This window comes from Canis lupus, chromosome 6 (assembly GCF_011100685.1).
Source record: "Canis lupus familiaris isolate Mischka breed German Shepherd chromosome 6, alternate assembly UU_Cfam_GSD_1.0, whole genome shotgun sequence".
NCBI classification, from domain to species: Eukaryota; Metazoa; Chordata; class Mammalia; order Carnivora; family Canidae; genus Canis; species Canis lupus.
Genome location: NC_049227.1, coordinates 63825559 through 63842594, shown reverse-complemented (window position 1 = coordinate 63842594; position 17036 = coordinate 63825559). Strand labels below are relative to the sequence as shown.

Here is a 17036-nt window from a genome sequence, read left to right as displayed (position 1 = left end):
CTGTGAAAAATACACGTTTGTTTTTTCAGCACCCAGTCCTTGATTCTTGTTACAGCAGCCCGAGAGGACTAAGGCACCAGTCGATGCTGATGCAGCTGATCTCAGGACCACACTCTGAGAAGCACTGTAACAGAGCTTAGCATGGAATTTGTCCCAGTAGGTACTTTTAATTTTTTTTTAAGATTTTATTTATTTGAGAAAGAGAGAGCATGCATGAGAGAACATGACAAGGGGTGGGAGGAAGAGGCAGAGGGAGAAGGAGAAGCAGACTCCCCACTGATGAGGGAGCTAGACGTGGGACTTAATTCCAGGACCCCAAGATCATGATCTGAGGAGGAAGGCAGCCACTTAATAACAGCCACCCAGGTGCCCTCTCAGTACATACTTTTAATTGGAACATGAATACTTAGGTGGTTTTCCATTTAAAACCGGATTTGTTTTCCAAGAATTAATTATAGCTTGGTGGGATGACACCTTCGGTTTAAAACTACACTTAGTTTCAGTGTACTGAATTTCCATGTACTGAAATCATTTTTGAGGCTAGCTGGAATAAACATCGTAATGTAGGTGTCAGCCTGGAGCAGATTGGTTACAAATAGAATGTAAAAATAGCAGTGGGCTGTGTAGGCAGGGAGGTAATACCCCTTTGCTCACCTAATTCTCACAACAGACAGAGTCAACCATTGTCATCTCTAGTTTACAGACAAAGGGACACCAGAAATTAAATAACAGTTTTATACAGATAGTTAAGGCACCAAGCTAGGATTTAAACTTAGGCAGTGTAGCTCCAAAGGCCACAATCTTAAATATGCTATTCACTCTCCAGCCCATAGCTGAGGAGAGCAAGGCTCAGGCCAGTCACATGCCTGGGAGCCCCATCCCTCACCGCCCCTGAGCGAGAATCATCAATTCAGATGGAGGAACACAGCATCCCAGGGCCATTTTCAGCAACCACAGCAATATTATTTTGGTAGGCGGTGATTTAAGTTAGATAACAAGACTGAAGTCTACTTTTCAGCGACGGAGAAAACAGTCACCATTAGGGTGACACAGCCCAAGACTCCACCATAAGCGTGTGCAGCATAGGCCAGGATGGCTTCCAGAGTCTCCAGGGGCCATCCTTACCATACTTTGAACAGAACCTTTCAGAGTCCCACTTAACACCGATTGTCTGCCCCTTCTATACTCGAGAGTGTTCAGCCTTTACTGGGGTCTTCCTGTGTGACAAGGCCCCCGCCTGCCCCACTGAGGAAGCAGCCCAGCCTACTTCAGGGAAAGTAATAATTACAAAAAGCTTCTTAACCTTTGAGCTGAAAATTGTCTACTGTTACCCTAATTGGCCCTGATTTTTCTTTGGGGAGACCTCCAGAACAACTGTGATAGCTTTTCTGCAAGGTCCTCTTCAAGTTTTGAAGATGAACAACCAATATTCCCTCCTCTTCTGCTTCCCAAATCTTTCTGTTTCTGGACTAAATAAATCAAATTCCTTCAATTGTTCCTCATATAACTTGGTTTCTGTACTTTTTACCATCCCACCTGTAACCCTTTCTGATGAGCTTTAAGATGTGGTGCACAGCTAATGTGTACATTCCAGGTCAGGCATGATCTGGCCAATGCAGCATATGGCAAAATCATTACCTCCTATGAGCTGACATGCCTTAGTGCTTTCTGGGCAGTGCTCTACCTCTTGGCTCATACTAAATTCGTGACCAGCTAAAAATCCTTGCTTATGTCTGTTTGACAGAAAGTATTTCTCAACCAGGTATCTTTCATCTTTTACCCATGCAGTCAATTGTTTGTTTAATGAAAAAAGGACTACATTCATCTATTGAAATCCTATCTTACTGGAGCCAGTCCATCTTGCATGCAGAGATGCAGAGACTCGTGTACCCCAATTAGAGAAGCTTAGGAAAAAAGCTGACAACCCTTTAGCCTAACATGTTAAAATGGCTTCTGTCTGCAAGCATGAACAGCACTGAAAAGGTGTCCAACTACCTGCTGCCAAATAGCAGGGACCACCAGGGACAGACGTGTTCCTGGATCTGCTGCTGCTGTGGGAGCTGTAGTTAGGGCCACTTTGCCACTCTTTGCTTTTCACGTCTCTGGTTTTTTAATCCAAAGGCAGCCAGAATAAACTTCGAGAAAACACTAGGATGCAAAATCTTTTTGTAGAATTTACAGAAATGCCTCTGACAGTCTGAAAATGTTTCTTTGATGGTTTATGTGTACCTCAGGGGGCTGTTTTTAAAGCTTTGAGAATGCAGCATCTTATTTTGAATGAAGACCAATTCCTCAGAAATAATTGGGCTTTTATCTGATATAAGATCAAATGTGTAGAAAACAATTTATAACTTATAGTTTGCCTTTACTAAGCAATCAGAATATTTTGCAGTGTTATACCATACCGTTTTTGTTTCAAAACCAATTTTAAGTAGTTGAAAATTTTGATTAAAATAATAAGTTATTTAATCCCCACTCTTAGCTTTTTTTTTTTTTTTTTTTTTTTTTTAATAGTCCTTTCCAGGACCTCCTGGGTGGCTCAGCTGGTTAAGCATCTGCCCAGACTCCAGGGTCCTGGGATCAAGCCCCACGTCATAGTCCTGCTCAGCAGGGAGCCTGCTTTTCTCTCTGCCGCCCCCCCCAATCAGTGCTTTCTCTCTCTCTTTCGCTTTCTCTCTCAAATAAATATTTTTTTAAAATAAAATAAAGAATTCCTTTCCAGTGCAAGAAAAAAGTACCAGGAGTTGTTCTAGCATGAACGAGAAACCGCCATGGCCATAATTGTACATTCTTTAAATCCCATCTCTATTGCCTGGGTGATCCTAGTTAGAGCTTGCTTTCTTCATCAATGGAAGACATGTTCCTTCAAAATTGGAATTCACTGAGGAATAAGACCTATCTTATAACTGTGAGACGACTTGAATTTTAGTTGGTAGCTCTCCAATGGGATCTTTGAACAAAGGGAAATAAGCTATGTATGATACTTCTTGATGAAATAGGATGCTGTATTGCTACAATATTAAGTGGAGAAACAGAACCAATTATAATTCTTTTAAAGTATCCACTCTATATTATGCTGAGTGAAATAAGTCAATCGGAGAAGGACAAACATTATATGGTCTCATTCATTTGGGGAATAGAGATAATAGTGAAAGGGAATAGAGGGGAAGGGAGAAGAAATGGGTAGGAAATATCAGAAAGGGAGACAGAACATGGAAGACTCCTAACTGGGAAACGAACTAGGGGTGGTGGAAGGGGAGGTGGGCTGGGGTGGGGGTGACTGGGTGGCGGGCACTGAGAGGGGCATTTGACAGGATGAGCACTGGGTGTTATTCTGTATGTTGGCAAATTGAACACCAATAAAAAAATAAATTTATTAAAAAAAATAAAGTATCCACTCTATAGTCAAAACTGAAGCCTCACTAAATGCCATCAAACCAAAACTAAAATAGGAAGTAATGGGAAACCATTAAAATGATCATGTTAAGACTTCTGACAATGGGCAAAATCATTATGGAAAGCAAAGTAATAGGAATGAAATCATAAGCAGAATGATTAGCCTCACTAGCTCAGATTTATTAGATAAAGTCTAGTTGGTTATCCTCACAAGGTAAGAACCTTACTACATGGTGATTATTCACAGAATCAAAAGGATAGGGAATAGGACTCATTTTATTTTATTTTTTAAAGATTTTATTTATCTATTCATGAGAAACACAGAGCGAGGCAGAGACACAGGCAGAGGGAGAAGCGGACTCCATGCAGGGAGCCCGATGTGGGAGTTGATCTTGGAACTCCAGGATCACACCCTGGGCCAAAGGCAGACGTTCAACTGCTGAGTCACCCAGGTGCCCCAGTACCCATTTAAATAACAAATTAATAATGGCAAAATAACCCAAAGCCTCTTTGGTACGGAGTTTTAAATTTACACTTTAAATTACTAATAATATTTGTGATCACTGTTATATCTTTAACAGCAACAGTATCAGTATTTTCAGCTGCCAGGCTGCTGTTTACAATGCACTTAAATATATATATTATCTCATTAAAACGCATCCAGTGGATAGTCACAGATTCAGATATAGTATCTCTCTTGCATACAGCAAATAGATATCTGAAGCTTGATCCTTGAATCGGAGCACGATTCCTACCAACTTTGGTCCCCTGCGGTTGGGAGGAGGCCAAGGAATTCCCTTCCCCTCTCTCCCTGCCCTGGTGAGGCTGCTCCGCTGCCATCCCCACTTTTGGTACTACTGCTCATTTTGCCCAAGACTGTCTCTGTTGGGTTTTGTTTTCTTCCAAGAGTGTGACTTCCACGCTGCTGCTCTGGCCCTTTCCGCAGGAGAACCGCTGCCCTGCTGCTTCCACGTGCCACTTGCACCTTGTGCACAGACCTATGTCCTGGTTTTCCGTTTGTACTGTCCAGAAAAAGTCAGCATTTTTTTAATAGAAACTTGAATGGGGTTACCTCCAGCTTCAGACTGAATTCCAGAATTTCACTGTGATGTTTTTTGTTTGGAGACCAAGCTTATGTTGGTCAAACTTCTTTGGTGTTTTCAGTTCTATAAGTAAAATTGATATTTATGATGTTGATTCATGAAAAGGGGTCACAGAGCAGACTGAGCAAGAGTTCAAGCTCCGCAATCATACAGAGCTGGGTTCAAATCTCAGTTCTGCCCAATTCTAATCATTTGACCACGAGAATATTATTTAATTCTTTGAATTTTTATGTTGTATGAAACAGGTAACAATAGTCTCATTCTCACAGGATGCTATGAGAATAATGAAAAAAGGAAATGCTTATAAAAACCTTTGTGTCTGACACATATTAATTTTCATTACTATTCTTAATGGAGTATCAATTACCATATCCTATACACAGCTAAGTGTGTATTTTGTACATGTATTATGTAAGTTTTGGGTTCATAATGAAATGAATAAGTGAATATTATTAGATGGTACCTCTAATATCTTATTCAATGAAATTGTAAGATATAAAATTTGCACAGCCCTTTATTTAAGAACCAAATATTTTCCTTATTAGTTTATAAAGTTCTGGAAGGTTTAATAGACCTCAAAGTTAATAGAAAGATTTCTGGCTTTAGCAAAAATTTCCTCTGACATACCTTAAAATGAAGCCAATGCAATCTTCTCTCCAGGGAGGAAAATCAAAAGTAAGTAAGTGTTTGTAAATATTTTAAAAGGAATAAAGTAAAATCTGTCAATATTCATTTATTCATTCATTCGTACATACTATTTAATGAATATGTGTTGAGTACTACAATGTCCAAAGCTTATTCTGTATTAATCCCTTTAAATTTATTGCTGGCTGCAGAAAGGCTGCACTGGGTGGAGACCTGGATGAGGCAATGGGATTGTGGGCCAGAAAGCAGCCCATTCTAGGACTCAGCATCTACCATCAAGAGGGTTGTAGCTATTCTTTCTCAGCCTTCTCGCAGGATGCCTTCATCTCCCTGACCTCTCTGCTGGAGTGTCCCAGCATTCCATCTTTGACCCCTCTTCTTCTTAATCCATATTCACTTTTTGAATAATTTCATTCAGTCCCATGACTTTAAAATTGAGCTCTGGATTTCTATCCCCCACCTGCTTCTGCTCCAATGTTCCCCATCTCAATAATCCCCTAGCCAATCACCAGACCGCTCAGGCAAAGCTTTTTTTCTCTCTCACATACCATGTCTAATCCTTTATCTTCAAACTCTCCCAAAACATTTCTCACCTCCTCCATCACCACCTTGGTCCAAATAACCATCAGCTCTTCCCATGCCTGCTGTAATAGCCACCCCCCTTAAATCCTTTTGTTCTTATCCCCTCAAAAGCAGTCAGAATTAGCTTTCAAAATTGTAAATCATTTTTACTGTATTACCCAACACATTCCAAATTAAATCCAAAGTCCTCACCATGACCTCTGATGCTCTACAGTGCTAGCTTCCATCTGTCACTGACCTTCAGTTTTTCTTGCTGAGTGGCTTCTTCCCATTCTTTGCACCCCCACCTTGTTCTCCCCTCAGGGCTTTTGCAGGTGCTACTCCCTCTGCTTTGAATGCTCTTTCCCCCAAAATGCTCTTTCCCCCAAGCTTCTCAAGCCTCTTCCTGTCATTTGTTTCAAGTCTCTGCTCAGCTATTGCCTCTCCATAGATCTCCAGATCAGCCTCTCTGAAAGGCTCTTACTCACTTGAAATCACCCTACTTTGCCTTATTTTTCTTCAAAGTATTCTTCAACTCCAATATTTATTTAGTGGCTTAACTATCAGAAGAGATTTAATTTTTCTTATTCATCTCTAAATTCCTATTACTCAGAATAGTATCTGATGCATAAAAGACATTCAATAAATGTTTGTGAAATGGATAAGTGAATGTCTCTATCTCCTTCCTACCCAGAGAGAATAGTACTGTGGGAAGATTGAAGTTCCAAGTCCTTGACCTTTTTTTTTTTTTTTTTAAGATTTTATTCATTTATTCATGAGAGACACAGAGAGAAAGAGAGAGAGGGAGAAGCAGATTCCATGCAAGAAGCGCGACGTGCGACTCGATCCTGGGACTCCAGGATCACTGCCTGGGCCAAACGTAGGTGCCAAACCTCTTAGTCACTCAGGGATCCCCAAGTCCTTGACTTTTGATAACACATACTGAGAACTTATGACCTAGGTTTAATACTAACAGGTTTAAAATATATATATTCATTATCTTGTTTAATCCTTAAACCCTACAGAGTAGGTATTCTTATTATCATTATTATTACTGCCTCCTATTTTACAGATGAGGGACCAACTCAGCAAGGTTCAATAACTTGGCCAACACAGCTATTAAGAGAAAAGTGTTGGGAAAGATAGTTGTGAGCAGTTTGTTGACCTTTGCACAACTGCTGAAGAGTATCTTGGGCCTGGAACATTACCTTACATGGAAATAGCCATCACAGTCGTTCCTGGACTTACCTCCTTCTTTGGGACTATCTTTCCTTGTTCTGGGTTTGGTGACTCAGGGGCTCATGCTCTCTCCATTTTTCAAGATCCTTATCTTATGTATATGTATACAGGCAGGAGGATAGAGGTGAGCTATCTCTAAAATAGCTATCTCTAAAATAGCTCTAGTAAAATCTTTCAAGCTGTTCAGCCAAGGCTCCAGATAATTCCAATCTCACATTGCTAAGATTTTTCCATTCTTAAATATGTTTACTGGTACAAAGTGAGTCAGAGGACACATGGGCAATTGACTTAGATATCTAGTACTATGTGAGTGAACAAACTTTTTCCCCCCGAACACATGAGTGTACAGTATATTGTGTATGTTTATGCTATCTCTAGGAATTTGGAAGTATTGGACATAAGGAAGAAAACTCCTGTTGTTTCTGACAGCATTCAAAATTATAACCTGGAGGATCCTTTTAGATAAGTAGAATTAATCAGAGAAAAGAAGCTTGATGGTACCGTATTCATTGATGATACTGCTATTTTTTTAAAGTCGCACTGAACCTTTCAAGATGCTTATAACGCTGTCATCTCCAAATAGATTCATTGCAGCAATGTGTGTCTGTTGTAATGATGCCCAAGGAATGTTCTGATTCTGGTGAAGAGGTTCTTTATATTTTTGCCCTTGGAAAGTAGTTGACATGGATATTTTGTTTCAGGATATTCCATTTTTCTTCCTGAAATATGCATCATTATATAAGGTTAGTTTAAAACTCATCCAATTGGGATGCCTGGGTGGCTGAGTGGTTGAGTGTCTGCCTTCAACTCAGGGCATGATCCCAGGGTCTGCGATTGTCTCACATCAGGCTCCTTGCAGGGAGCCTGCTTCTCCCTCTGCCTATGTCTCTGCTTTTCTGTCTCTCATGAATAAGTAAAATCTTAAAAAAAAAAAAAAAAAACCTCATCCAATTGTCTGTAATAGTGAGCAATGAACACAAGAATGACAATGATGATTCCCAATATGGTATGGTACAAATGAAACTGCAGAAGATTCCAGGACTTGATAAAATGTTTAAGATATTACCTCATCTGGAGTAGTCATCCTTATTTCAGACAAACTAGATTTTAAACTAGATTTTAAAGAACTATAATAAGTGATGAAGAAGGGCACCATATCATAATAAAGGAGTCTATCCAACAAGATGATCTAATAATTGTAAATATTTATGTCCCCAACTTGGGAGCAGCCAAATATAAAAATCAATTGATAACAAACTAAAGAAATTTTTAAATAAAAATACAATAATAGTAGGGGACTTTAACATCCCACTCACAGCAATGGACAGATATTCTAAGCAGAAGATCAACAAGGAAACAATGGCTTTGATTTATACACTGGACCAGATGCACTTCACAATATATTCAGAGCATTTCATCTTAAAGCAAGAGAATAAATATATTCCTTTTGAGTATACATGGAACATTCTCCAGAAGAAATCACATACTGGGTTACAAATCAGCCCTCAACCAGTACAAAAAGATTGAGGTCATATACCATGCATATTTTCAGACCACAACACTATGAAACTGGAGGTCAACCACAAGGAAAAATTTAGAAAGAGCATAAATATATGTAGGTTAAAGAATCCTACCAAAGAATGAATGGGTTAACCAGGAAATTAATGAAGAAATTAAAAAACTACATGGAAGTGAGAACAAATAATCAAGTCAAGAAATGGGCAGAAGACTTGAACAGAGATTTCTCCAAAGAGGACATATAAATGGCCAACAAATACATGAAAAAAAGCTCACATTACTTGGAATCAAGGAAATACAAATCAAAACTACAATGAGATTCCACCTCACTCCAGTCAGAATGGCTAAAATTAACAAGTCAGGAAACAACAAATGTTGACAAGGATGAGGAGAAAGAGGAACCCTCTTACACTGCTGGTGGGAAGCTGGTGCAGCCACTCTGGAAAACAGTATGGTGGTTCCTCAAGAAGTTAAAAATAGAGCTACCCTATGACCCAGCAATTGCACTACTAGGTATTTACCCCAAAGATACAAACATAGTGATCTGAAGGGGGCACTTGCACCCCAATATTTATAGCAGCAGTGTCTATAATAGCCAAACTATGGAAAGAGCCCAGATGTCTAATGGCAGATGAATGGATAAAGAAGATGTGTGTATATATATATATATTCATACATACCACACACACACACACACACATACATGAATACTACTCAGCTATCAAAAAAAGAAATCTTGCCATTTGCAATGACATGGATGGAACTAGAGGGTATCATGCTAAGCAAAATATGTCAATCAGAGAAAGATAATTATATGATTTCACTCATCTGTGGAATTTAAGAAATAAAATAGAGGAGCATAAAGGAAGGGAAGCAATAATAAAACAAGACATAATCAGAGAGGGAGATAAACCATAAGAGACTCTCAATCATAAGAAACAAACTGAAGGTTGCTAGAGGAGAAAGGGGTGGGGGATGGGGTAACAGAGTGATGGGCATTAAGCAGGGCAAGTGATGTAATGAGCACTGGGTATTATACACAACTGATGAATCACTGACCTCTACCTTTGAAACTAATAATACATCTACGTTAATTAATTGAATTCAAATTTTTAAAAATACGTGGAAGCAAAATAAAATGGAAACATTACAGCACAAAACGTTTGAGATGCAGCAAAGGTGGTCCTAAGAGGGAAGTATACAGGCCTACCTCCAAAAAACAAGAAAAATCTCAAGTACACAACCTAAACTTAGACCTAAAGGAGCTGGAAAAAGAGAAGCCTAAAAAGCCTAAAACCAGCAGAAGAAAGAAAATAATACAGATCAGAGCAGAAATAAATGATATAGAAATTAAAATTAAAAGTTTAAAATAAAAAAAAAACAGTAGAACAGATCAACAAAACTGGGAATGCAGGTTCTTTGAAAGAATTAACAAAATTGATAAACCCCTAGCCTGACTTATCAAAAAGAAAAGGACCCAAATAAATAAGATCATGAATGAAAGAGGAGAAATCACAACCACCACAGAAATACAAACAATTATGAGAAAATATTATGAGCAATTATGAGCCAACAGTTTGGGCAATCTGGAAGACATGGATAAATTCCTAGAAACATATAAACTACCAAAACTGAAACAGGAAGAAATAGAAGATTTGAACAGACCCATAGCCAGCAAAGAAGTTGAATAAATCTCCCAACAAGTAAGAGTCCAGAGCCAGATGGCTTCCTAGGGGAATTCTACAAAACATTTAAAGAAGAATTAATACCTATTCTTCTGAAACCATTCCAAAAAAACAGAAATGTAAGGAAAACTTCCAACTCCATTGTATGAGGCCAGCATTACCTTGATTCCAAAACCAAAGATGCCACTATAAAGGAAAATTATAGATCAATATCCCTGATGAACATGGATGCAAAAGTTCTCAACAGGATACTAGCTAATAGAATCCCACAGTACATTAAAGGATTATTCACCATGATCAAGTGGAATTGATTCCTGGCCTGTAGGGGTGGTTCAACATCTAGAAATCAATCAATATGATACACCACATTAGTAAGAGAAAGCATAAGAACCATATGATCCTCTCAATAGATGCAGAAAAAAGTGACGAAATACAGCACCTTTTCTTGATAAAAACCCTCAAAGAAGTAGGGATAGAAGGAATATACCTTAACATCATAAAGGCAATCTATAAAAGACTCACAGCTAGTATCATCGTCAATGGGGAAACACTAATAGTTTTTCCCCTACGGCCAGGAACACAACGGGGATGTCCATTCTCACTTCTCTTGTTCAACACAGTACTGGAAGTCCCAGCCTCAGCAATCAGACAAAAAAAAAAGAAATAAAAGACATCCAAATTGGCAAAAAAGAATTCAAACTTTTGCTTTTTGCAAATGACATGATACTCTCTGTAGAAAATCCAAAAGATCCCCACCAAAAAATTGCTGGAACTGATACATGAATTCAGCAAAGTCACAGGACATAAAATGGATGTACAGAAATCTGTTGCATTTCTATATACCAATATTGAAACAGCAGAAATAAAAAATTGATCCCATTTATAATTGCACCAAAACCCATAAGATATCTAACCAAAGAGATAAAAGATCTATATACTCTGTCTGATAACTATAGAACACTAATGAAAGAAATTGAAGAAGTCACAAATATATGAAAAAACAGTATATGCTCATGGATTGGAAGAACAAATATTGTTAAAATGTCTAGGATACCCAAAGCAATCTATATATTCAATGCAATATAGCATTTTTCACAGAGCTAGAACAATTCTAAAATTTATACAGAACTAGAAAGATCTTGAATAGCCAAAGTAACATTGAAAAAGAAAATCAAAGCTAGAGCATCACAATTCCACACCTCAAGCTCTATTACAAAGCTACAATTGTCAAGACAGCATAGTATTGGCACAAAAACAAACATAGATCAATGAAACAGAATAGAGAACTCAGAAGTAGAACCACAACTCTATGGTCAACTAGTCTTTGACAAAGCAGGAAAGAATATTCAATGGAAAAGAGAGTTTCTTTAATAAATGATGTTGGGAAAATTGGACAGCAAAATGCAGAAGAATGAAACTGGACCACTTTCTTACACCATACATAAAAATCAACTCAAAATGGATGAAAGATCTAAATGTGAGACAGAAAACGATCAAAATTCTAGAGGAGAACACATGCAGCAACCTCTTCGATGTCAGCTATAGCAACTTTTTGCTAGATATGTCTCTGGAAGCAAGGGAAATTAACAAACAAAAAAGGTGGACTATTGGGATTTCATCAAGGTAAAAAGCATCTGCACAGCAAATGAAACAACCAACAAAACTAAAAGGCAACCTATGGAATGGGAGAAGATATTTGCAAATGACATATGGGATAAAGGGCTAGTAGCCAAAAATCTATAGGAACTTATCAAACTCAACACCCAAAAAATAAATAATCCAGTTAAGAAATGGGCAGGAGGCATGAACAGACATTTCTCCAAAGAAGACGTACAAAGGCAAAAAGACACGTGAAAAAAATGTTCATCACCCATCGTCAGAGAAATACAAATCTAGACCACAATGAAATACCACCTCATACCTGTCACAATGACTAAAATTAACACTACAGGAAACAACAGATGTTGGTGAGGATGTGGAGAAAGGGGAACCATTTCACACTGTTGGTAGGAATGCAAACTGGTGTAGCCACTCTGGAAAACAGTGTGGGGTTCCTCAAAAAGTTAAAAATATAGCTACCCTATGATTCAGCAGTTGCATTACTAGGTATTTATTCAAAGGATACAAAAATACTGATGTGAGGGGGAACATGCATTCCAATGTTTATAGCAGCAATGTCCACAATAGCCAAATTATGGAAAGAGCCCAGATGCCCACTGACTGATGAATGGATAAAGAAGATGTGGTATATATATATATATATACACACACACACACACAATGGAACATCACTCAGCCATCAAAAAGAATGAAATCTTGCCATTTGCAATGATGTGGATGGAGCTAAACTGTATTACACTAAGCAAAATAAGTCAGAGAAAGAAAGACAAATACCATATGATTTCACTCATGTAGAATTTAAGAAACAAAATAGATCAACATAGGGAAAGAGAAGGAAAAAGAAAATAAGATGAAAACAGAGATGGAGGTAAACCATAAGAGACTCTTAACCATAGGAAACAAACTGAGAAAAAAAAAAAAAAAAGGAAACAAACTGAGGGTTGCTAGAGGGGGAGGGGGTAGGGTAACTGGGTGATGGACATTAAGGAGGGTCGGTGATGTAATGAGCACTGGGTGTTCACTGATGAATCACTAAATTCTACCCCTGAAACTAATACTACAGTATATCTTAACTAACTTGAATTTAAATAAAATTTTGGATAAATACATCCATACATAAAGGATATTACCTCATAATAAAAGCAAGTTCCCTTAAAATAGCACTTCAATTTGTAGTCGTCACTCTGGGTGGCTAGGTAAAGCTATTTACGTTATCCTGGTCAATTATGTAATTGCTACCGTTATGTATTCTGGGAAAATTAACTCATCACTCTTTGCTTCCACCCCTACCGACTTCAAAAAATTGTCATGAAGATAAATAGACAAAATGCATGAAGATGGGAGCTTTAAACTGGCGTCCTTTGGAAGTACATGAGTGAACTGCATGTAAGATTAGTGTATGTATGTGCACAGAGCATTTCTCTGGCTAGAATCTTTTTTATCAAATTCTTTTAAAGGAATCTATAACCCCAAAGTGGTTAAGAAGCACTTATAGTCAATCAAAAAGAAAAAAGATTTCATTAGAGCTATTTTAGAGACAACCTCCCCCAACCTCCTTCCCCTGCCAAAGACAAACACATACACAAGGATCTTGAAAAAAAAATAGCCCCTGAAATTACAAGTGTTCTTGTAACACCAAGAAAGTCACTACCCTGCACAATAACGAAATTGTTGATGGCAGCACCAGAAGCCCTCAGACTGAATCACGCTCAACTTTGGCTACTCCAAAGAATACCCAGATAATATCATCTTTTTAGCTATTACTGTATCTTCGCCTCCACCTGCTCCTCATAATCATTTCTTGACACTCACACCGACCCTCTTGATTTCTAACTGAAGGTGGTAGGAAACAACAGATTCAATGACTGAGCAGGTTGTTATTTCTCAAGTATACATGAGGCTCTTCCAGTTTCCAGGCACTGTGTTAGCCATGGATGCAACGGTACACCAGGTCAGGTCCTTCCGTCATGAAGCCTGGGCTAACAAGGGCCAGAAAGGAAGCCAGTACGTTGCAGTCTGGGGGTACCACGGGAGAAGTACAGCAGGCTGGGCACACACAAGACAAACACCTAATTCGGTCTTGATGGTCCATGAAGGAAAAGAATACTAATAAACATCTCTTAAGCAGCACTCACGGTGTACCAGACACCCTTCCAAGTGTTTTATAACACCGTTTAACTTACTTGAGGATTCCAATAATCCGAGCTGAAGAGCTAGTTTGCAAAGTTATAAGACAGGTCCCTAGAACATTCCAGGCAGGAAGAAGAGCAGATATAAAGCCCCAGAGGTAGGGGAGTGTGGAAGAGAAAGAGACACGAAGGTACACCTGAGGCAGCTCACGCCAGCCCACCAGATCCAACTGTTAAGTACTCAGAAATTTTGCAAGCCAGTCATGTTGGTAGCTCAACACCGGCCACAGCAGCAGTATTTTATAAAGCAGCAGTATTTTGTGGCAAATATCACAAATCAACCAGAATTGATTTTTTGTTGGTTTGGTTTGGTTTTGGTTTTTGCGAGGCAGTTTATCAGCACACCACTACCCCGAGGTGCGGGAAATGATGACTCAACTGTGAGGGTCATTAATCACTCTGATGCAAAAAGTAGAACAGCCTTCTCTAAAATTCGACTCTTACCTCTTGGAGAGCAACCAGATGAGGTTTGTGAAAGACACGTGAAAACATCTCATACCTTGAGTCCATTTTTTTTTTTAATTTTTATGATAGTCACAGAGAGAGAGAGAGAGAGAGGCAGAGACACAGGCAGAGGGAGAAGCAGGCTCCATGCACCGGGAGCCCGACGTGGGATTCGATCCTGGGTCTCCAGGACCGCACCCTGGGCCAAAGGCAGGCGCTAAACCGCTGCGCCACCCAGGGATCCCCCCTTGAGTCCATTTTATGTTGAGTTGGGGACATGCCCAACCTGAAATTCTTTGTATGCATGTCTATCTTGGCATTGATCCCATAGACGAAGTTACTCTTTTTTTTTTTTTTTTTTTTTTTTTTTTTTATGCAGCTCATAGCCATTTTGTTGACAGATACTGTTAACAGTGGTGTGCCAGCGTAAACTTAAAGGGAGAAAAAAGATGGTATGTTAGAATATCATATAAAAATAATTTAACATTTTCCTGGCATTTTGACCTAATTTAAACTGAACTAGATCTTACATTGTATCTGAAATATATATATCATCCTCCATCTCAGTAGTTAAGCTAAGGAGGTAGATTTAGGCTCATTTTACAAATGATTTCATTTAATTATTCATCCATTCAACAAACACTCATTAAGTGCTTACTATGAGTTAGGTGTTCAGTAAACAATAGGTGTTGGTTTGGGTGAACAACAGCAAAAAAAAAAAAAAAAGGCCTAACTTCAGGTTGGCTTCAGTTTTCCTGCAGTGAAAGTCACAGAAATGGAAACTCAGTCTGAATTTTGAGGTTTGGAAATGAAGTTCAGAGAAAGCAGCACCTCTTCAACCTAAAGAACATGTGTTAAGTGCCTGTAAGAAGCAGGGTCCCAGGTTAGAACTGTCAGAACCCTCATCCTTTGCCTCCTGGACTATCATTATTGCTTAATACACTGTTACCTTCTGATAAAAGAGTGGAAGCCTAACATACAAAATCAATTTAAAAAAAAAAAAGCAGGACTTTTAGAAGTGGGAGTGCTTGAATTTTTTCAAAATTCAACCAAGGCTCCTGGGAAGAACATCTCAGACTGTAGAGGACACAGTTTGAAAACCACTGAGCAGCTCAGTATGCTGTTGATTCAGGAGAGTAGGCATTGGGTTCCATGGCCCCTGGGGTGCTGATCTGGGGAAGGTGCTAGGGAGATCTAGTCCTGGGACGCACCCGAGTGTAGACTGGGAGGCCATTCATGTCTTCAGAACCTTCCCTTGGCAAGGGCTGACATCCTTGGTCTTGCTTATAATCAGTCACCCAGTTGTGCTTGTGGTCTTCCTGGCTGGCCTACTAGAAATGCCTACTACAAACAGTCTGTGAAAAACAACCTGATTATCTGATCATCTTCACCTGGTGGCTGGGAAGAATGTCACCTGATCATCTCCACCTGTCATCTGACCACTTCTGCCTTGAAGCTGAGAGGAGTGACACCTGACCATCTCCATCTTTCATCGGATCATCTTCGGCTGGCAACTGAGAGGAATGTCAGCCAGCCCAGGGAAATGGCGTTCACACCCACCTCTGTAGTTCATAGGTTGTTTTCTTGATGGTCTCGTGCAGCATGGAGAATCCTCAGCACATGATAATGTTTGATGTATTTTCAGTGGCATAAATTTGTCCAACTTTCCCACTGTTATGCTCCAATTTAACAGGGACCGAGTGATGGAATGCCATTATTGCATCACCTTTGCTGATGGTATGAAGGGGCCTTTGGGCCAGTGGCCGTTGTATTCATCAGTTTGGAAACCAGATTAAGTCTGAAAACAAGATTGTGGGAAATGTCTAAGACATTTTTCAGAGCAAAACAAATGAAAGAAAATATAAAGAACATCCCTAGTATTTATCAAATGTTTTCGTTCATTCCAGCAGTCTATTTATTCCTTCTATCCTATAAATTTTTGGCAAGTATCCACCTGGTACTAGGCCTTATAATGTGCTAAACTTTGGGATAACTTTCAAAGAGTTGGTAATATTTCCATGATGTCATACCTGAAGACATTCCAGGACATTTTTGGCTTTCATTTATTATTGTTTCTCCCCGATTCCCTTCCACACCCTTTCTGAAAAACTGCAAGTCTTCAAGAAAACTATTAGGCCCCGGCAGCAGCTTAAACGCCCTTGGGACAATCCCCAGTGGTCCCAATGGTCATGAATGTAATTTTGAGCCAACCTTCTATACTGGACTAGAAGCAGGCAGATCTAGCGGGTAAGTAGAGCAGGATTTTATCATTTGCAGGCAGAAATCTGTCTAGGTTCTTCCCAGATGAGAAAAAGAGAACTGAGAAAGCCAATTTCAAATTGAGTTGGCAGGAGCCAGACAATATTCTGGCCATTTTTCATCGACTTCTAAATTCTTTGCACGTGAGAGAACTAGACCAGAAAGATCAACACTTGGATTTCACTGGATTGCCTCCAGTATAAAATAACACGACCAATTTTTCTCTTCTAATCTGGAGAGGGTCACCAGAGTTGGAGGGGAGGAAAACACCTCCAACTGTCCTCTCCTACCCCTCCTCCAGCTCCATCCCACTAGGTTTCTGGGGCTCCCTCCCAGAATGCAGCATAGGCTCCTCTCTACCTGCATGGTTAGGGGTG

The 17036-nt window shown here is 39.3% G+C and overlaps 1 long non-coding RNA gene across 6 annotated transcripts in view; it reads left to right on the top strand.

Moving 5' to 3' along the window:
• The window catches only part of LOC111096427, a 30347-nt gene that overhangs the window by 12165 nt on the left and 1146 nt on the right, over nt 1-17036 (top strand). The window contains exons 4-5 of one of the 6 annotated variants that reach the window (XR_005361344.1): nt 56-156; nt 827-2460. This is a non-coding gene — a long non-coding RNA (uncharacterized LOC111096427). Of the gene's footprint in view, nt 1-29; nt 2464-17036 lie in introns of those variants that run through there. The other 5 variants (XR_005361341.1, XR_005361343.1, XR_005361345.1 and 2 more) reach the window with 5 other exon arrangements.